The 23,493-nt window shown below is 44.2% G+C and overlaps 1 protein-coding gene across 15 annotated transcripts in view; it reads right to left on the reverse strand.

The window, feature by feature from the left end:
• The window catches only part of LOC134350907 (glutamate receptor ionotropic, kainate 5-like), a 170,889-nt gene that overhangs the window by 128,927 nt on the left and 18,469 nt on the right, over window positions 1–23,493 (reverse strand). For 5 of the 15 annotated variants that reach the window (XM_063056743.1, XM_063056734.1, XM_063056735.1 and 2 more), the window contains exons 2-3: window positions 10,280–10,329; window positions 8,054–8,094 (exon numbers count right to left, since the gene is read on the reverse strand). The gene's annotated coding sequence lies outside the window, so the exon portion shown is untranslated. Of the gene's footprint in view, window positions 1–8,053; window positions 8,095–10,279; window positions 10,330–11,939; window positions 11,996–13,295; window positions 13,476–23,493 lie in introns of all 15 variants that reach the window. The other 10 variants (XM_063056738.1, XM_063056740.1, XM_063056739.1 and 7 more) reach the window with 5 other exon arrangements.

The raw sequence follows: 23,493 nt of genomic DNA on the forward strand, positions 1-23,493 counted from the left end.
AAAAAAACCGAGAGGCAGGTCCGGATATTTGGAGGGTATGTGTGCTTGGATAAAGGTGGAGGATGTGTATGACTTCCTAATGAGTACTTAGCATCAATATTTACAACGAGAAAGATGTGAAGGATAGGGAGATCAGTGTGGAGCATGCTAATTTGCTAGAGGATTTTGAGATAAAGAAGGAGGTAGTGTTGGGTCTCTTCAAAAATATTAATTTAGATAAGTCCACAGCACCTAATGGAATCCTAGGTTATTGAGGGAGGCAAGAGATGAGATTGCTAGAGCCTTGACAAATATCTTTATGTCCTGTTTAGCCATAGGTGAGGTACCGGAGGACTGGCGAGAAGCTAATGATGTTCCATTATTCAAGAAGGGAAATAGGGATAATACTGGATAATAGGAATAATACTATAGACCAGTGATTCTCATGTCAGGGGTAGGATCGATGAGCAATTGGAAAACTATAGCATGGGCTTGTGCGAAGCAAGTACCACTTTTCTAACGACTGAATGTTTCAAGGAGGTAATAGAGGTGATTTATAATGGGAGAGCTGTGGATGTTGTCTTCGTCGATTTTAGTACGGGGTTTGACAAGGACCTGCGTGGGAGGCTCGTCCAGAAGATTAAGATGAATGAGATTCACCATTTGGGATTCAGAAATCACTTACTCTTAGAAGACAGAGGATGGTGGTCGAAGGGACTTATCATGGATGAAAGTCGTGACTAGTGGATTCACAACAGAACCTCTGCTGTTTGTGATAATTATAAATGACCTGGATGAAAATGTAAATGGGTGGGTTAGTAAGTTTGTAGATGATACAAAGATTGGCGGTGTGGATAGCATTGAAGACAGGCAAAGGGTATTGTGGGATATAAGTCATTTGCAGATATGCGTACAGAAATAGCAGATGGAACTTAACCCAAACAAACTTGGGAGATCAGATGTAAAGAAACAGTACACTGTTAATGGCAGGACCCTTAACAGTGTCGATGTACGAGGGGTCTTGGGGTCCAGGTGCATAGCTCCCTGAAAGTGGGTACAAAAGTTGACAGGGTAGTAAAGAAGACACATGGCATGATTCTATTTATTAGTCAAGGATTGAGTTCAAAAGCCAGGAAACTGTTGCAGCTTTATAAGACTCTAGTTAGGCCGCATATGAAATATTCAGCTCTGGTCATCGACTACAGGTAGAATGTGAAGGTTTTGGAGAAGGTGCAGAAGAGGTTCACCATGATTGGAGGGTTGTTCGTTGGAGTGGTGGAGGCTGATGGGAGACCTAACAGAGGTTTATAAGATTATGAGAGGCATAGGTAGAGGAAACAAACAGCATCTTTCTCCCAGGGTTGAAATGTCTAATACCAGAGGGCGTGTACCTAAGGTGAGGGGAGCAAGCTCAAAGGACTTCAGATGAAGAGAGGAAAGGAGTTCTCTGTATTATTTATTCAATTATTTATTTGTTATTATTATTGTATTTGCACATTGGTTGCTTTATCAATGTTTATGTGTTTTTTATTAATTCTATTGTATTTCTTTGTTTACTGTGAATGTCAGCAAGCGAATTAATCTCAGGGTAGTATAGATTGATATATACATACCTTGACAATAAATTTACTTTGAACTTTGTGATGTGTGGGGCATAATTTTACACAGAGCGGTGTTTCTAGAACACACTACCCAGGTGGTGGTGGAGGCAAATTCTATAGTCGTTCAAGAGGCTCTTCAATTGGCACATGAATGTGCAGGAAATGGAGGGATATCGATATTGTGAAGGGATTAGCATTTGATTACTATTTTAACAGCAGTACTGTGCAAAAGTCTTAGGCACCCTAGATTTTTTTTTATATGGTTTCAGATGGTCTGGCCTCTACAGAACCCTGATCTCAACATCATCAAGGTTGTCCCGAATTACCTAGAGAGACAGAAGCAAGTGAGACAGCCATTCTGCAGAACTGGGACAAGTTCTTCAAGGTGCTTAGAACAACCTACCAGCTGATTTTCTTATAAGACTGCACGACCGTGTACCTAAGAGAATTGATGCAGTTTTAAAAGGAAAGCGTAGTCTCACCAAATATTGATATGATTCAGTTTTTTACTGTTTACTGCTCTTCATAGAAAATCTTTTCTTATTTAGAAACTTTTCATTTAATTATTTTTGAAAGCATCTCGCTTTTCAGAATTTTTTTACACGTGCCTCACACTTTTGCACAGTACTGTAGCTCAGCAAAACATCATGAGTCAAAGGGGCTGGCCCCATGTTATACTGTTCCATGTTATATGTAGCATTACAGTCCATGTGATTGAAGGCAAGCTGACAAATTGGATCCAAAATTGGCAAGGTACCCAGACTGATTGCTGAATTGTTGCTCTGCGATTGAAAGCTTGTGACCAGAAGTGTATCGTGGGGATCAATGCTGCTTGTTACCGTCATTACCTGTTTGAATATGATTTCAGGAAATATACAATTATTTTGAAATGACACAAAATTAAAGGTAGTAACAGTCATACAGGCTACAGGAGAATATTGAACAGCTGGTAAGATGGGCAGAGCAATGGCAAATAGAATTTACCCCTGTCATTGGTACTGACATATAAGAAACAAGAACTTCAGAAAGGGGAAGTTGGGAGAAAACACACCAGCCCTCACTGATGGATCAGCAGTGGAATGGGTGAGCAGCTTCAAGCTCCTGGGCATGAACACCTCAGAGGATCTATCATAGTCCCAACATGTTGATGCGACCACAATGTAGCCATACCAGCGGCTATGCTTCATTAGGAGTTTGAGGAGATTTGGTATGTCCGCAAATTTCTACTGTATGGTGGAGAGCATTCTGACTGGTTGCTTCATCTCCCGGTTGGAGGCTCCAATCCATAAGATTGGAAGAGGTTGCAGAGGTTTATAGACTCAGCTTCACAGGCATAAGCCTCCCCAACACCTTGGTGCTCCTTCACAGGCAAAGCACCTTGAAAAAGCATTTCAGGATGTATATTGTATACATTTCTCTGACATTAAATTGTACCTTTGAACCTATGAACCACCAAGGATACTTTTAAAGGCGATGCCTCAAGAAGGCTTCATCTATCATTAAGGACCAGTCTCCCCTTTACTACCATCGAGAAGAGGTACGACAGCCTGAAGACCTACACTCGGCGTTTTCAGAACACCTTCTTCTCCTCTGCCATTAGGTTTCTGTATGGTCCATAAATCAATGAACACTACTCATATTTTTCTTCTGCACTAATTATTTATTTTTACTGTAACTTACAATAACGTGTTATGTCTTGTGCTGTACTACTGAAATAGAACAACAAATTTCAAGAGATACGAGAGTAGTAATAAACCTGATTCTGATTCTGAACTATTGGCTGTTCAGTCACCCGCCCCCCCCGCCCCATCAACACTAACTCATTATCCCTTTTTTTTCGCACTATTTATTTATTTCTGTACTTTATAGTGATTTTTGCACTGTACTACTGCCATAAAACAAGAAAACTCATATCATGGTGATAAACATGATTCAGATTCTGAGACATTGCCGACCCTGGTTTATATCGCTGGTATTTCCATTTATGAATCTAGTTTGTAGCCACAGAAATAGCTGTCCGCCCCCTTACCTACCCACCCCTTACAGATTAAAACTGTACTACTGGAAGATAGAACAGCACAGCTCAAGGGAAGGCCTCCTTCAGCCCACCACATCTGTACTGACCACAAAGTCGATTTAATCTGCCCATTCTCTGCCTGTTCACAGGTCTGTCTAAATGCCTCTTAAATACCACTATTGCATCCATTTCCACCACTTCCCCGACAGCCTGTTCCAGACACCTACCATGGTCTGTGTGAAAAGACCAGCCTCGCACAACTCCTTTAAATTTTCTCCCTCTCATTTTCAAGCTATGTACTCTAGAAATTGGCATTCCACCATGGGAGTAAGGCTCTGCCTATCAACCCAGACAAAGCCTTCCATAATTTTATATACTCCTGTCAGGCCTTCCCTCACTCTCTGACATTCCAGGGTACAAGAATAATGACAGAATTCTTAGCAGTTTGGAGGAACAGAAGGATCTTGGGTTCACGTCTATAGATCCCTCAAAGTTGTTGTACAAGTTGTGGTTAAGAAGGTGTAGTGTGTTGGCCTTCATTAATCCGGGTCTGAGTTCTAGTGTTGCAAGGTAATATTGAAGGTCTATAAAACTCGGGTTAGACCACACTTGGATCATTTCACGCTTGGAAGGATATGGAAGCTTTAGAGAAGGTGCAGAGGAGATATACCAGATGCTGTCTGGGTTAGTGAGCATTCCTTAGGAGGAAGGTTGAGCAAGCTAGGGCTTTTCTCTTTGTAGAGAAGGAGGATGACAGGTGAGAATCATAGACACGTATTGTAAAATTTGGTGTTTTGTAACAGCAATACCATGCAAAACATAATAAAAAATTACAATAAGTTACAATAACAAATATTAAAAATAAACAAGTAGTGCAGAAAGAGAGAAAAATAGTGAAGTAGTGTTCAGGGGTTCATTGGCCACTTATAAGTCTGATGGCAGAGGGAAAGAAACTATTCCTTAAATCTGAGTGTGTGCCTTCAGGCTCCTGTACCTGTCTCAGCTGTGCGTAGGTACACAGTTAAGAGTGCAGAGAGAGTAGAGCAGTGAGATAAGCACACATTCTTGAGGTGCACTTGTGTTGATTGTCAACGAGGAGAAATTATTTCTGATCCACACTTACTGTGGTCTCTCGATAAAGAGGTCAAGGATCCAGTTGTAGGGAGGTACAAAGGCCCAAGTTTTCAAACGTGTTAATTAGTACTGAGGAGATGATGACATTAAACGCTGAGTGGTAATCAATAAAAAGCAGCATACCATAGGTATTGCTGTCATCCAGGTGATCCAAGGCCGACTAGAGACCCAGTGAGTGTGAGGCAGGTGACAACTGAAGTGCTTAAGATGATAAGAGGCATAGTTAGAGTGGACAGCCAGCACTTTTTGCCCAGGATGACAATGCCTAATACAACTTTAAGATGATTGGAGGAAAGTATAGAGGGGATGTCAGAAGTAGTTTTCTTTATGCAGAGAATGACAAGTGCATAGACGATGCTGCTGGAGATGGTAGTAGAGGGCATTTACGGATCTCTTAGATTAGCACATGAACGAAAGAAAAATTGAGGGCTATGTGGGAGGGAAGCATTAGATCTTGGAGTAGGTTAAAGGGTCGGCACCACACTGTGGGCCAAAGAACCTGTACTGTGCTGTATGTTGTACGTTCTGTGTTCTAAAACCACCCAAGTTTGTCCAAGCTCTCCTTATAGCTAAAACTCTCTAATCCACTATAGTATTAGTGTGTTTCCTCTCTTGTTCTGCTGCGGAGTCAACTGTGGTTGCCACAATCTTGACTATTGGTGCTTTCCCCTCCCCCAACAGTATCTACCACAGCAACACTTTCAGTACGCTGGGTGAACTCAGCAGGTCGGGCAGTATCAGTCAGAAACGTCGACTCATCGTTTCTGACTGATGCTGCCCGACCTGCTGAGTTCATCCAGCGTACTGAAAGTGTTGCTTTGATCTTTTACAGCATCTGCAGATTATTTTGTGTTTAGTATCTACCACAGTATACCTGTGTGGCTTGGTCACCTGGTATCCAGAACATTGTGGATGGACTTCAGTGAGTCTGTCTGCCATTCAAAACTTTAGACGTTACAGATAGAGGAAATATTAGCTCTGCAGCCACCCTCACTTCCCTAAAGATGTTGCATGTTCTCACGAGCTCACTTCTCATTCTTTGAAATGCAACACATTATAGGTTCAGTTTGCTCACTTAAGAGACTGTGAGCAGTTTCGAGCCTCTTATCTAGGAAAGCATGTGCTGACGTTTGAGAGAATCCAGAAGGGGTTCTCAATAACGATCCCGGGAATAAATATTGAAGAGCATTTGATGGCTGTAGGCCTGTACTCGCTGGAGTTTAGAAGAATGAGGAGGATCTCACTGAAACCTATCCAATATTGAAGGGCCTAGACAGAGTGGACAATGAGAGGATATTTCTTATAGTGGGGAAGTCTAGTAGCAGAGGCACAGCTTCAGAATATAAGGATGTCCCCTAGAACAGAGAGGAGAAGGAATATCCTTAGCTAGAGGGTGGTGAATCTGTGGAATTCATTGCCTCAGATAGCTGTGATGGCCGAGATATTGGGTTTTCTTAAAGCAGAGGTTAATAGTTTCTTGATTAGTAAGGGCATCAAAGGTTATGGGGAGAAAGCAGGAGAATGGGGTTGAGAGAGATAATAAAGCAGCAATGATGGAATAGCAAGCAGGCTCGATGGGCCGAATGGCCTAATTCTGCTCCTATGTCTTCTAGTCTTATGCTCAATCTATGACTCTCTGATGAAACCAGTACCTTGGGAATCAGTCCATCCATGATGACCATGTCCTCGCTTCAGTAGAGAGAGGAGTTGAGTGCACAGGACTCCAAGTCCAGTTTCACCTGGGCTCTGCACTGCTACATTAAAGCACCTCACTCTTGTGTACAAGAAAGACGGCAGATGATGGAAATCCAGAGCAACATACAAAGGCTGGAGGATCTCAGCGGGCCAAAGGACATGGTCTTTGCCTTCCTCATTGTTTTCAATCTCACAACATTCAATTTTCACTTCCCTTCACTTCACATCATGTTCCATCTGCCACACTTTTAGCCTGCCTATAAAATCTCTCTGCATCCTCCATGAAGCCCACACTCATGCCACTTCCTACCATTAGCAAACTTAGATGTATTACACTTGGTGCCCTGGTACAATTTCTTAATGAAGATGGTGAACAGATGGGTCCTCGGGACTCGTCACTGTATCACACACTAATCACAGGCTCACCAGCTAAAAGTCAGAATCATAAGACCTTAAGAGCATAAGTCATAGGAGCAGAATTAGGCCATTCAGCCCATCAAGTCTGCCCCATCATTTCATCAGGACTGATCCAATTTTCCTCCCAGCCTCAAACTCCTGCTTTCTCCCCATATCCCTTCATGACCTGACCAGAATTATTATAGGACCATAAAACCTTGACATACTCTAGGAGCAAATAAAGGCCATTCAGACCACCGAGTCTGCTCCACCATTCCGTCATGGCTGATTTGTTATCTCTCTTAATCCTATTCTCCTGCCTTCTCATCGTAATCATTGAATCCCCTTCTATAGTCAATCTCCACTTTAAATGTACTCAATGTCCTGGCCTCCACAGCCATCCATGACAATGAATTCTATAGATTCACCACCCTCTGGCTAAAGAAGTTCCTCCTCATCTCTGTTCTAAATGGATGTCCCACTTTTCTGAGGCTGTGCCTTCTGGTCCTAGACTTGTGCACTACCTAAAACATCCTTTCCACATCCACTCTATCTAGGTTTTAGTGAGATTTCCCCCCCCCCCCACAATTCCTCTAAACACAGGCCCAGAGCCACCAAACAATCCCCATACATTAACCCTTTTATTCTGGGAATTATTCTCATGTACCTCCTCTGAACCCTCTGTAATGCCAGTGCATTGCTGACATACAGTATGTTGTGAAACTTTTTGTTTTGTGGCTGCAGTACAGTACAATCCATAAGAATAAATATATAAATAAATAGTGAGGTCTTGTTCATGGTTTCATGGAATATGCAGAAATCTGATGGTGCAGGAAAAGAATCTGTTCCTACATGTGGGATTTCAGGCTCCTGTACCTCCTCCCAATGGTAGTCCACATGATGGGAGTCCTTGTTGATGGATGCAAAATAAATGAGCTGCTTATTCTACCCAGTTACTGCTGTCCGCACATCACACTGAACAAGCACCACACACTGGGCTAAAATACACCAAATATTACTGGAACCCAGTCCTAGATCCCCAGGTTCAACAAGATCAAAGACTCTGACTTCCATCACATAGTACTGCAGTTACCTAAATATCAAACAGGTACAGGATAGCTTCTAACTGTATACTACCCAAAGCAGGTGGAAATTACAAGACTGAGCAAATTAAATAGGAAAACTTAATCAAACAATTCAACATCCAAAATTAAATCATCCATTTACTCACCAACATCCAGTCACAGCACTCTGTTGACCCGGCAGGCTGAGCTAGAAAGCAGGGAGAGGAAAGTAAACACACTGAGACTAGTTGGGGTAGGGTATATACACTGGGACCATTAGGGTGAGAGTAAATACACTGGGACCAATGGGGAGACAGTAAGTACACTAGGACCAATGGGGAGGCAGTAAGTACACTAGGACCAATGGGGAGGCAGTAAGTACACTAGGACCAATAGGGAGAAAGTAAATAAATTGGACCAATGGGGAGACAGTAAGTACACTGGGACTATTAGGGTGAGAGTAAATACACTGGGACTAATGGAGAGACAGTAAGTACACTAAGACCAATGGGGAGACAGTAAGTACACTGGGACCATTAGGGTGAGAGTAAATACACTAAGACCAATGGGGAGACAGTAAATAAATTGGACCAGTGGAGAGACAGTAAATACACTGGGATCAATGGGATTAGAGTAAATACACTAGGACCAATGAGGAGAGTAAATACACTGATCAGCATGATGACAGAACTGATAGTGCTTTGGCCAACAGCTCCTGACCTCTGGCACTGTCTCTGTGGAGTTTGCACGCTCTCCACGTGACTAAGTGGATTTCCACTGTATGCCACAACAGAAAAATTTTACAGGCAGGTTTTATGCTTTGTCTGTAATATCTAAGTTTTTGCTAATGTCAAAAACAATGAAAGAATAGTTGACGGGCATGTGGAAGAAAGGGTACTGGAAAACAGATGGGTTTGTTCCACTAGGAACCTGCAGCACCTGACATGTTGAAGTGGCTTCCTCTGCGCTTTTAAAAGTACAAGCATACGGAAGGCTCTGAGATTAAATATGTTGGGATCATAAGGACTATCAGAAAAAGCAGTTGGATTAGTCAACTGGGAAGCCTGGACCCATTGCACTTGCCAATAAGATCAAACTGCTGGAGGAACTCAGCAGGTCGGGCAGCATCTGTGGAGAGAGACGGGTAGTAAATTTCCGTCTGCACCAGAATATCTTGATCCAAACTGTTGACCATCCCTCCCTGCCTCCACAGATGCTGCCTGACCCACTGAGTTCCTCTAGCAGCTTGCTTTTGACTCTGGACTGCAGACTCTGCATTCTTAGGGGTCTCGAAGATCATGGCTGAGCCTTTGCCTGGGTACAGTACAGTACAGGTACAGCTCTTCCCACTGTCATGGACATCTTCAAGAAGCCATGCCTCAAGGAGAAAAACATCCAATATGATGGACATCATGCCATCAGGCAGGAGGCACAGGAGCCTAAAGACCTACACCTCAGGGTTCAACAACAGCTTCTTCCCCGCTTTCATCCAGTTACTGAACCAACCTGGAAAAAGCTTAAAATTGCCTTTAATTATATATGCTTTTGTTCCCTCACCTTGAACTAGTGTCTTTACTTTCTTAGATATTTTGCATATGCAAGTTTAGCTTGATTTTTGTTAAATTAAGTATATCTTAAGTTTGTCCTCATCTTGTACTGTGTGCTGCTGTTGCAAAAAAGTTACTTTTCATGGCATTTATACCCAGTTAGTTTATCTTTGGCAAATATAAACTTGAACCTACCAGTACGTCCCTTCATTAAACCCATACTGACCCAGTTTGTTTAATCACTTGTCAGAGAGACAGATACTCTATCCCAAGAATCAATCTAGTTAACCTTCATAGCAGTCCTTTTACCACAGGGAAGGAGATCAGAAGCTCCAAGTGTGGTCTTACAAGGATCCTGTATCATTACAGTAAGATATCACAACTCTTGAATTCAAATCTCCTATAATAAAAGCCAACATACTGTCCACATTCCTAATCACCTGCTAAACCATGTTATCTTTTACTGAGTCACAGGCGCATTACATCATCAGCAAACTTGGATATATTATACTTATACAATCCATTCATTTAGACTGTGAACAGCTGGGGCCCGAGTAGCCAGCACACACAGACAAAAAATGGCCCGTTTTTTCCTGTCTGTGCCAATACATTCGCCAGACACTGCAAACTGGGGAAAACACACTGTGCCCAGGCGTTGGTCCCTTGGCTCAGCATGTTCAGCACATAGCTGGTTACCCAGTCACCAACCAGGCAGAGGACTGCTCAGAACCACTTCTGTATGCCTCATTTCACACTGAAAATGAGATTTACACGAATGAGCCAATCGAACACTTTAAACTAAGTGAAACAATTCAACATGCAAAACTAAATCACCCAATTACTCACCGGCATCAGGACTTGTGAGACACAGCTAACTGTGGGCACAGCACGCTGAGCTAGGAAACAGAGCAGAGTGGATCAGTGGGGAGAGTAAATACACTGGGGTCAGTGGGGAGAGTAAATACACTGGGATCAGTGGGGAGAGTAAATACACTGGGATCAGTGGAGAGTAATTACACTGGGATCAGGGGGAGAGTAAATACACTAGGATCAGTGGAGAGTAATTACACTGGGGTCAGTGGGGACAGTAAATACACTGGGATCAGTGGGGAGAGTAAATACACTGGGATCAGTGGGGAGGGTAAATACACTGGGATCAGGGAAAGAGTAATTACACTGGGATCAGTGGGGAGAGTAAATACACTGGGATCAGGGGGGAGAGTAAATACACTGGGATCAGTGGGGAGAGTAAATACACTGGGATCAGAGGGGAGAGTAATTACACTGGGATCAGTGAGGAGAGTAAATACACTGGGATCAATGGGGAGAGTAATTACACTGGGATCAGTGGGGAGAGTAAATACACTGGGTTCAGGAGGGAGAGTAAATACACTGGGATCAGTGGAGAGTAAATACACTGGGATCAGTGGAGAGAGTTACACTGGGATCAGTGGAGAGTAAATACACTGGGATCAGGGGGAGAGTAAATACACTGGGATCAGTGGAGAGTAAATACACTGGGGTCAGTGGGGAGAGTAAATATACTGGGATCAGTGGAGAGTAAATACACTGGGATCAGTGGGGAGAGTAAATACACTCGGATCAGTGGGGAGAGTAATTACACTCGGATCAGTGGGGAGAGTAAATACACTGGGATCAGTGGAGAGTAAATACACTGGGATCAGTGGGGAGAGTAAACACACTGGGATCAGTGGGGAGAGTAATTACACTGGGATCAGTGGGGAGAGTAATTACACTCGGATCAGTGGGGAGAGTAAATACACTGGGATCGGGGGGAGAGTAAATACACTGGGGTCAGTGGGGAGAGTAAATACACTGGGGTCAGTGGGGAGAGTAATTACACTGGGGTCAGTGGGGAGAGTAAATACACTGGGATCAGGGGGAGAATAATTACACTGGGATCAGTGGGGAGAGTAAATACACTGGGATCAGTGGAGAATAAATACACTGGGATCAGTGGAGAGTAAATACACTGGGATCAGTGGAGAGTAAATACACTGGGATCAGGGGGGAGAGTAAATACACTGGGATCAGGGGGGAGAGTAAATACACTGGGATCGGTGGGGAGAGTAAATACACTGGGATCAGTGGGGAGAGTAAATACACTGGGATCGGGGGAGAGTAAATACACTGGGATCAGTGGGGAGAGTAATTACACTGGGATCAGTGGGGAGAGTAATTACACTGGGATCAGTGGGGAGAGTAAATACACTGGGATCTCTTATCAGGTGGGGAAGGCCCAACAGAGGCTCTACTTCCTAAAGAAGCTAAAGCACACTCTCCTCCCTCATCACCTGCTGATCAACTGCCATCGGACAACTATAGAGAGCCTCCTGACGTATTGCTGTGCAGTGTGGTTTGCCAGCTGCACAGAACAGAACAGGAAGGACTTGCAGCGGGTGGTGAGGGTAGCAGAGCGGGTTATTGGCACAACATTACCCTCCCTTAGAGACATTTATACTGGCAGACTTCAAAAGAAGGTTACTTGTATTTCAAAGAATCCTACTCATCCTCGACATCACCTGTTTTCCCTTCTACCTTCTGGGAAGAGATACAGAGCATTAAGGATGAAAACAAAGAGACTCCTTAACAGCTTCTACCCACAAGCAGTGAAATGTATAACACCCCCTTCCCTTCTCCTGCCCCCCTCCTAAGACGGCGGCAGCTAAATGCATCACACTTCCAGGAATGGCAGGTGTGCAATTGTCCTACCCCACCCCATCCATATATTATTAATTTTGGACTGCGCTCCTGAGGTTTTAGAGTTTATGTATATGTTCTTTGTCATGCTGCAAAACATTGAGCTGCTAAACTGTGTTTCATTGCTCCACAGCAATGACAATAAAGATATTCTATATTCTATCAGTGGGGAGAGTAAATACACTGGGGTCAGGGGGAGAGTAAATACACTGGGATCAGTGGGGAGAGTAAATACACTGGGATCAGGGGGGAGAGTAAATACACTGGGGTCAGGGGGAGAGTAAATACACTGGGATCAGGGGGGAGAGTAATTACACTGGGATCAGTGGGGAGAGTAATTACACTGGGATCAGTGGGGAGAGTAAATACACTGGGGTCAGGGGGAGAGTAAATACACTGGGATCAGTGGGGAGAGTAAATACACTGGGATCAGTGGGGAGAGTAAATATACTGGGGTTAGTGGGAGTATAAATACACTGGGATCTGTGGGGAGAGTAAATCCACTGGGATCTGTGCAAGAAATTGATAAATAGAGTGGTTCATTTTATGAATCTTTACATTATATAGAAATGTTTTCAGGCTCTGGTGGAGTTGGATAACAATATTCCAAAATGATTGCAGAGACGATGACCTGTTACGTGTGTAGACAGGAGAAGATGGTATTACTCTCCTCGGGACAGACTAGTTTTTGAGACATTTAAACTCATAAAGAATGTAGACAGATGAGATAGAAAGTGCTGATGGAGGGGGTCAAGAAGCAGGAGACAAGAGGCCAAAGGCGATTAATATATGAACCAAGAGAGAGTTGAGAGAAATGCTTCACACATCTCACGGTTTAAGTCTGGAATTCATTACTGGAGTGGCTCGCAGAAGCATATTTAACAGCAGCATTCAAAGGAGTGTCGTTAGAACACAGAGCACAAAACAGTACAACATAGGGGCAGGCTCTTCAGCCCACAATGATGCGCTGAACAAATTAAATGCCGAATTAGACTAGTCCATTCTGCCCATATCCTGCCATTCTCTCCATATTCACGTGCCTTTGAAAACCTCTGCTGTATCTGCCCCCACCACCACCCCTGGCAGCGCATTCCAAGCACTGTGTGAAAAGACTTGCCCCGCGCATCCCCTTTGAACTTACCCCTCTCAGTCTAAACGTATGACCTCTAGTATTGGACATTTCAACCCTGGGAGAAAGATACCGGCTGAACAACCTGTCTGTGAACATTCACGGAGAGAATGTGAGGGTTCAGGGTAGGAGGAGGAGCTCCACTGAGAGAGACACGCAGAATGAATGACCATTCTCTACATGAGGAACATCCTGTGAATATGAGATGCCGGCTCTCAGTCAAAAAGCACATCAAATCCAATCATAATTTTATAACCAGTGACAAAATATATACCAATATTTCCTTCCTCTGTCATAATCTGTACAGCACGCAAGCAGATCCATTGGCCCAGCTTATCCATGCTGACTATGCAGATTATCCACACAAAGCCATTCACTTGTATTAACCCCATATCTCTCTACTCCTTTGCTACCTATCTACCCATTCAAATGTCATTTAAACATAATTGACCCATCTCTACCATCTCCTCTGGCAACTCATCCACACAATCATCACTCCTTCTGTGAAAATCTTGCCTGTCTGATTCCCTGTAAACCCCCCCTTTCTTGACTGAAGCCTGCGTTAAAGATAAAGATTGGCTTTATTTGTCACATGTAGATGGAAACATACAGTGAAATGATCATTTGTGTCAAATTAAATCAGAAAGGATTTTGCTGGGTGACACTCAAGTGTGGCCATGCTTCTGGCGCCAGCATAACACGCCCACAACTTACCAACCCTAACCCACACATCTTTGGAATGCGGGAAGAATCCAGAGCACCCGGAGGAAACCCACATTGTCACCAAGATAATTAATAAACACCTTACAGGCAGCGGTGGAAATTGAGCTCCGGTCGCTGATTGCTGGTGCTGTTACAGTGTTACGCTACCACGCCATCCTGGTCTCTAGTTCTAGACTCCCCTGGCCTGTGATAACAACTAACTACCCTATCCATGTCCATCATGATCTTATAAACCTCTGTAAGATCACCCCTCAATCTCCCACACTCCAGCGAGAACAAGGCCAGCATATCCAGTCCTTCCTTATTTGTATTGCTTTTTATTTCAGGGAGCATCCCGGTGCGCTTTCTCTGATGCTGCCACACCACTCCTGCACTGTTGAAGCTGGAACTGCACATGATACTCCAGTTGATGCCTAACCAATTTTCTGTAAAGCTAAACATAACATCCCTAGGTCAACTACGACAGACGACCATGTAGATGTGGAGTGACAGATGAAATTTAATTCATCAGCCTCTGTAACACATGTTTACCAGTTGCCTTCTTCACTGCCCTATCCATCTGTGTAGCCATTTCCAGAGAACTATGAACTTGCATCTCTTTTATATCAACACTCATAAGTTCCTATCATTCACTGTATAGGTCCTGCCAGTACCTGACCTCCCAAAATGCCCAAGAGCCTTATTAAAACTTGCCCAGTGACTCTGACGTCCACCACCATCGAGAGGCTGGTCATGGGACACATCCGCTCCAGCCTCCCAGACAACCCCGACCCACTGCAATTCACCTACCACTGAAAGAAATCCATGGCAGATGCCATCTCTGTGGCCCTACACTCATCTCTGGAGCATCTAGACAGCAAACACACCTGTGGTAAGTTACTGTTCATTGACCACAGTTCTGACTTCAATACTATAATTCCAAGCAAACTCATCTCCAGACTCCTCGACCTGGCACTCCACACCTCCACTTGCAGTTGAATCCTTGACTTCCTGACCAACGGTTAAGCATAAGCAGCAACAGTTCTGATTGTATAGTTTTTTTTAAAATTATGTTTTGCATGGTACTGCTGCCACAAAAAAATTATGACATATGTCAGTATTATTAAATGTGATTCTGATTCAATTTACTGTTGTAATGAAATAATCTGTACGGGTGGCATGAAAAAGAAAGTTTTTCACTGTACCTCAGTACATGTAATAATAATAAACCAATTTACCAAAATCATTACCTGGATTAAAATTGTCTGGATTAAATTACATCTGCACCCAGCTTTCCAGATTATGTCAATCCCGATATATCCTTAGACAACCCCTCCCCTTCTTTGCTATCTGTGACTGCACCTGTTTTCCTGTCATTCTCATCCAAATTATTCATAGATTACAAATAACTAAGGCACCATCAGCAATCCCTATGGTACATCTCCAGTCAGAACACCACTCTCCAACATCACATTCTAACTCCAAGCCCCAAGTCAATTTTGGACCCAGTGCTCCAAAACCTCAGCTTCCTTGTCCTCCAACCTTCTGGACCCTGGGAAAAGCCTTGCTAAAATCCATGTTACCAAATGCACATTCAGAAATTTTCTTACTTACCACCGCCAAAATCTCAATCAGACTTGCAAGACATAATTTCTCTTGCACAAAATCATGCTGACTCCCCTTAATCAGTCCCTGCCTTTGCAAGTGAACATAAATCATGTCTCTTGGAATTTTTCAATATAGTTTCTCTACTGCAGACATAAGACTCAATGACCTGGAGCTACCTGAGTTATCTCTAGTGCTTTATTTGGATCAGGAAATATTTGCTTTTGTTCAGTCTTCTGGTACCTCACCCAAAGACAGGGATGCAAAAGTTCCCAGCAATTTCCTTCCCTACATCCCATCGCATTCCAAGCACCCACCACTCTCTATGTAAAAGCTTACCTCTGTCATCTCCCCTAAACTCTCTTATACTTACCTTAAAAGGACGTCATCTGGTGAACACCATTACCACCCTGGGAAAAAGGCACACAATGTCCACTCTGTCTCTGCTTCTTATAATCTTATGCACCTCTATCAAGTTGCCTCTGATCCTCTTAACTTTTCCTCATGACAATATCTGTGTCAATGTCCTTAACGTTTCCGGACATGAACGTGTTCCAGAATATCTGCATACCCTTCCCCTAACTCAGTCCCTCCACATTCTTCTCCTTGGTGAATACTGACTGCAAATATTCAAGCAAATCCCTTGAGAAGTCTAAGGGAGGTAATAACACACCTAGGGAAGAATTCAGGAGGGCAAAAATAGGACATTAGATATGCTGAATAGGGAAGATAAAGGAGAATGCTAAAAATTCACTAAGTATATAAGAGACAGAAGAGTAACTATGGAGAAAATAGATCCGTTTAAGATTTGGTGTGTTCGTTTAAATATGGAGCCACAGGAAATCAGAAAGGAATGAATATTTCTTATCTATATTTACTGTGGACAAGATCATGGAAACTAGAGAATTCAGGAAAGAAAATAGTGAAGTCTTGAAATATTTTGAGAGGTGTTGGTGGTCTTGAGGCACATGAATGTGAACACATTCCTGAGGCCTGATCAAGGATGCTGTGGGAAGCAAGGCAAGAAATTACTGGGGTGCTGGCGGAGAGCCTTGTATATCGCACACAAAACGCAAGAGGAACTTAGATAAGTCAGCACCTATGAAGAGAAACATACATTGACTGTTTATTCTCCCCCACCCATAGATGTTGCCTGACCTACTGAGTTCCTCCTGCATTTTGTGAGTGTTGCTCAAGGTTTCCAGTATCTGCAAAATTTCTTGTGTCAGAAATTCTTGTTTGCTCCTTAGCCATAGGCAAGGTCCCGGAAGACTGAAGAGTGGCAAACGTGGTGCTGTTACTTAAGGAGGGCTGCCAGGAGAAGCCACAGAACCACAAAGGGTATCAGTGATCAAGATAGTTATGAGTTGGGGGTTGGGGAGAAGTTATTGGATGGGATCTATTTGCCCTTGCAGGACTGATTAAGGATAGTCTGGGAGATAGTGCCTCATGAATCTAATTGAGATCTTTGAAGAAGGGAGCAAGATTGACCAACGGAGAGATAGACATTCTCTATGTGGCCATTTGCAAGGCCTTCAGAAGGTCCCACAAAGCAGTCTGATCACGCAGGTTCCAGGGTGAACCAACCACAATCACATCCCACAGGGATGAAAACACCAACAGGCCTTGCCCACACAACCCGCGGAGATATGGACAATCCCAGCAGGCCATGCAACCACCTTCCATAAGGAGAGTGAGACTACTAGCAGCACCAATTCACACATGTCAGTGACAGAGAACACCAGCAGCCCATGCTCACATATCACACAGAGACAGAGAATCCCAGCAGACCATGCATACTTCTCGCACAGTACATGTGAATACCAGCAGGGCTCGCTCAAGCACTTCAAAGAAACAGAGAACACCAGAAGTACTCACTCACACATTCCACAGATACCATGAATACCAGTAGGACTCACTCACAGATTTCTACAGCTGTACCATGGAGAGCATTCTAAATGGCTGCATCACCATCTGGTATGGGGGTGGGGGTGGGGGGGGCGCTTACTGCACAGGATCGAAATAACCTGCAGAAAGTCGTAAACTTAGTCAGCTCCATCATGGGCACTATAACCACATAACCATATAACAACTACAGCACGGAAACAGGCCATCTCGGCCCTTCTAGTCCGTGCCGAACTCTTACTCTCACCTAGTCCCACCAACCTGCACTCAGTCCATAACCCTCTGTTCCCTTCCTGTCCATATATCTATCCAATTTAACTTTAAATGACAACATTGAACCTGCCTCAACCACTTCTGCTGGAAGCTCGTTCCACACAACTACCACTCTCTGAGTAAAGAAGTTCCCCCTCATATTACCCCTAAACTTTTGCCCTTTAACTCTCAACTCATGTCTTCTTGTTTGAATCTCCCCCACTCTCAATGGAAAAAGCCTATCCACGTCAACTCTATCTATCCCCCTCATAATTTTAAATACCTCTATCAAGTCCCCCCTCAACCTTCTACGCTCCAAAGAATAAAGACCCAACTTGTTCAACCTTTCTCCGTAACTTAGGAGATGAAACCTAGGCAACATTCTAGTAAATCTCCTCTGTACTCTCTCAATTTTATTGACATCTTTCCTATAATTCAGTGACCAGAACTGTACACAATACTCCAAATTTGGCCTTACCAATGCCTTATACAATTTCAACATTATATCCCAACTCCTATACCCAATGCTCTGATTTATAAAGGCAGTATACCAAAAGCTTTCTTCACCACCCTAGCCACATGAGATTCCACCTTCAGGGAACTATGCACCATTATTCCTAGATCCCTCTGTTCTACTGCATTCTGCAATGCCCTACCATTTACCATGTATGTCCTATTTTGATTAGTTCTACCAAAATGTAGCACCTCACATTTATCAGCATTAAGCTCCATCTGCCATCTTTCACTCTTCTAACTGGCCTAAATCTCTCTGCAAGCTTTGAAAACCTACTTCATTATCCACAACTCCACCTATCTTAGTATCATCTGCATACTTTCTAATCCAATTTACCACCCCATCGTCCAGATCATTAATATATATGACAAACAACATTGGACCCAGTACAAATCCCTGTGGCATACCACTAGACACCGTCCTCCAATCTGACACACAGTTATCCACCACTACTCTCTCGCGTCTCCCATCCAGCCACAGCTGAATCCATTTTACTACTTCGATATTAATACCTAACGATTGAACCTTCCTAACTAACCTTATGTGTGGAACCTTGTCAAAGGCCTTACTGAAGTCCATATAGACAACATCCACCACTTTACCCTCGTCAACTTTCCCAGTAACCACATCAAAAAATTCAATAAGATCTGTCAAATATGACCTTCCACGCACAAATCCATGTTGACTGTTCCTAATCAGACCCTGTCTATCCAGATAATTATATATACCATCTCTAAGAATACTTTCCATCAATTTACCCACCACTAGCCTCCATAGTATCCAAGACATCTTCAAGGACTGATGCCTCAAAAAGGCAACGTCCATCATTAAAGACTTCCATCACCCAGAACTTGCTGTCTTTTCATTGTTGCCATCAGGAAGGAGATACAAGAGCCTGAAGACACATACTCAGAGTTTCAGGACAGTTTCTTTCCCTCTGCCATCAGATTTCTGAATGGACATTGAACCCATGAACACTACCTCCCTACTTTTTATTAGTTTTATTTTTACACTACTTATTTCATTTGCTGGTTAGTTTGAAGGACAATGATGATCATCATCACAAGCCTGGACAGAAGGTATGGAGATCCTGAGATGCCCAGTCGTCAAAGGTCCTCCTCTTCAAAGAGAAGTTCATGAAGCAATATGCTTGGCACTAGCTTGGCTCAAGGAATTGCTGAAAAGATGTTCAATGATATCCAGGAGCCTTAGGGGCTCCATTCCAGATTTGCTGTCTGGGTTTACTCCCGTAGCCTTCGTCTCTCCCGAGGCTGCCCACAAGGCAATGGAGCTATTTACCTAGAGCTGAGGATCTGGTTCACGAGCACCTCTTCATGTCCATACGCCGGTGGGCCTGCGTGCTACGTGTGCAGGAGCCAGACCTCCTCCCTGTCCACTGTAATTCAGCCTGAGTCCAAAAGGAGTTCAGTTTCCATGTGTCACCAGCAAGGAGGCACCACATGAGGCTTGCAGTTGGAGAGGTTGTGTACTGGAAGGGAGAGACTTACACATTCAGCTCTCCTTTTCGCTAGACTGCCAGCCAATGGTGGAAGCTGAAAGTGAGAGAGACAAGCACTACCCAGTATACTACCACACTAGACGTGTCACAACAGCCATTTTATTTCATTTAACTATTTATATATGTATAAAATTTTATATATAAGATAGATGCTTACTGCAATTCATAGTTTTTTCTCTATTTTTATGTATTGCATTGTACTGCTGCTGCAAAGACAACAAACTTCACATTTGCTGGTGATATATTAAACAAGAAAATGGAGGAGGAGATGGCGGCGCGACAGCAGTGCGCGAGGCCTCTCAGGTGAATGATATCTGTAATCTGTCAAGTAGGGGACCGTGCACAATTCTGATTGGATGGAGACAGACGTGAGAGTACGGAGGAACAACTGGAAAACTTCTGAAATGCCCACTTCGCTGCCGCTGCTACTGTGTGGTAACCAGAATCTCCGGAGCAGAAGGCCCCAAATCCTCGGCTTTGTGTGTTTCAGCGGCTGGGGCAAGGTCGAAGGCGCTCGGCAGAGGATGGCGTTCGGGAGGCTGTATCGGAGGGGCTGGTCGGAGGCTCGAAGTTTTCGGACAGACGGACTCAGTGTCGGCTGCTTCCAAGGCATCGGCAAGTTGACGGTGCCTGGAGGTTTATGGCAGGGAGTTTCTCCCTTTTGCCGCCTGCTATCGGGGACTCAGGAGTCGATCGACCTGGGGACTTAGAGACTTTTTTTTACCGTGCCCATGGTTTGTACTTCATCAAATTATGGTATTGCTTTGCACTGCTGTAACTATATGTTATAATTATGTGGTTCTGTCAGTGTTAATCTTTGGTTTGTTCTGTTTTCTGTGATATCCCTCCAGAGAAACATTGTATCATTTCTTAATGCATGTATGCATTTCTAAATGACAATAAAAGAGGACTGAGTGATTATTATTGATTATGATTATGAGGACAACGCAGTCCCCTTTTATTGTCATTCAGTAATGCATGCATTAAGAAATGATACAATGTTTTTCCAGAATGATATCACAAAAACACATGACGAACCGACTTAAAAACTAACAAAAACCACATAATTATAACATATAGTTACAACAGTGCAAAGCAATACCGTAATTTGATAAAGAACAGACCATGGCACAGTAAAAGTCTCAAAGTCTCTCAAAAGTCCCATCATCTCACGAAGACGGTAAACCTCCAGCGTCGCCAACTTGCCGATGCAGCATCCTGGAAGCATCTGACCACAGTCTGACTCCGAGTCCGTCCGAAAACTCCGAGCCTCTGACCACCTCTTCGACACCGAGCACCGAGCACCATCTCTGCCGAGCGCTTCGACCCCGGCCCCAGCAACAGGCAATAGGAAAAGCCGAGGATTTGGGGCCTTCGTCTCCGGAGATTCTCGATCGCACAGTGGCAGCGGCAGCGAAGCAGGCATTTCAGAAGTTACTCCAGCTGTTCCTCTGCACTTCTCACGGCTGTCTCCATCAAATCCGGATTGTGCACGGCCCCCTAGTTACACATAATTGATATCCATTCGGAACGGCCGCGCGTGCTGCGTCGCGCCACCATCTCATAACCTAAGATTCCGTAGAGACTGTAAATACCAGCAGAACTCACTTAGCATCCCATATAGTGTGAATACCAGCAGGGCTCACTCACACATCCTGCAGCGAGATAGGGAATACCAGTAGCCCTTACCACTCATTCTTCTGAAGCACTGCGAATACCAGCAGACTTTACCACATATTCCATCAAGCATCTTTTGTTCCCCACACACTGGGAGAGAATCCCAGCAGGACCTGCTGGCACATCCCACAGAGACTGCAAATGCCAGAGAGAGTAGTACTACCAGGTCTCACTGATACAACCCAGTCACAGTGAAATCCAGCAGGCCCCGATCACAGACCCGCAGACGCAGTGAAATCCAGCATTTTGTGTGTGCAATTCTAAATCTAAATGGCCACCTCACCCAGAGGGACCTTACTAAAATCCATGTGGAGGGAAACATCTGTGGTCTTTACTCATATATTGTACAGAAACTGAGACTGAGAATACCAGCAGCACCCACACATACATCCTTCAGAGAGACAAAAAAAAACAGTAGATCAACTCTCACATCCCAGAGGGAGAGGGGGAAGGCCTCACCAATGCAGCTGTCAGGGAATACCAGCAGACCTGGCTCACACGTCATGCAGAGAGAGAGAAAACAACTGCACTGACACCTCCAGTAGAGAGAGGAAAATTACCAGCAGGCTACACAACACTTCCTGCAGGGAGAGGGAAATTACCAGCAGGGCTCAATGACGCTTCCCATGGAGAACACCAGTAAACCACTCATAGCTCCCACAGAGAGAGAGAAAAATCACCAGCAGGCTTTGCTGACACATTTTAACAGACAGACAGACAGTGTCAGAATCTTCGCTCACACAAACTACAGAGAGGTAGAATACCAGCAGCCCGACCACACATCCCACAGGGACAGAAAATACCAGCAGCCCAACCACACATCCCACAGCGTCAGAGAATACCAGCAGCCCAACCACACATCCCACAGCGTCAGAGAATACCAGCAGCACTACCTTCCACATCCCACAGGGACAGAGAATACCAGCAGCCCTACCTTCCACATCCCACAGGGACAGAGAATACCAGCAGCCCAACCACACATCCCAAAGGGACACAAAATACCAGCAGCCTACCATCCATATCCTACAGGGACAGAGAATACCAGCAGCCCCACTCGCTGCTGTGCTAATAGTATGAATACAAGCAGACCTCTGTCACACCTACTGCAGAGAGAGAGAGAGAGAGAGAGAGAGAGAGAGAATCCCAGCGGGACTGGCTCACACATTGTATGAACAAACATTATTGGGAGGGGGGTGATCTGGTGTGGCTCAAAAGGCTCCACACACATATCCCAGAGAGTGACAGATGCTGGAGTGATGGATAGTAACAAGCCTCACCTAGACATCCCACAGAGTTTGTGAACAACAAAATCCCTTGCACAAACCTCCCCCAGAAAGGCAGAGGATACCAGCAGGCCTTACTCACATATCCCACAGAAAGACAGAATACTAGCAGCCTGACTCTCGTGGCCAGCAACCTCACCAACACATCCCCAAAGATACAGTGAATACCAACAGCCTTCATTCAAACATCATACAGAGACAGAGAGAATACCAGCAGGCTTCATTCACACCACCCGTAGAATGGGAGAGAATCCCAGCAGAAACCCACAGAGGCAATGAAGGCCAAAAGGCTTCACTAACACAAAGAGAGAGACTAGGCTTGCTCACACAACCCAGAGAGACAGTGAATATCAGCAGAGGTTTGCTGAAATAATTGACAATGTTTCTTGGCCGTTGCTGGTCGGAGTCAATAATGGATATTGCATCCCAGCTATCTAAATCGATATGCAAGCCTGGGCAGTACGATATGGGTCAACATGTATCATCATCATTAGCGATCACTCGTAGTCGAGTATGATTCTTCTCGTGGCGTACGATCTGGTCACTTGTGGGTCTTGAGATGACTGAAGAGGCCGATCCTATTACAGTGCTGGCAGGTGGTGGTGGATGCAGCTGGTTGGACCTTTCTCAGTCTCTCCTTACGATGAAGCCACTTAGTCTCAGCAGAACGGTGGAGGTGTTCTTTGAGCCGTGCAGTCCCCTCATAGACAGTCCTTCTCCAGCTTTCCCTATCCGGTGCTAATTCCTCCCACC

The sequence above is a fragment of the Mobula hypostoma genome, chromosome 8 (genome assembly GCF_963921235.1).
Source record: "Mobula hypostoma chromosome 8, sMobHyp1.1, whole genome shotgun sequence".
In the NCBI taxonomy this organism is placed as follows: Eukaryota; Metazoa; Chordata; class Chondrichthyes; order Myliobatiformes; family Myliobatidae; genus Mobula; species Mobula hypostoma.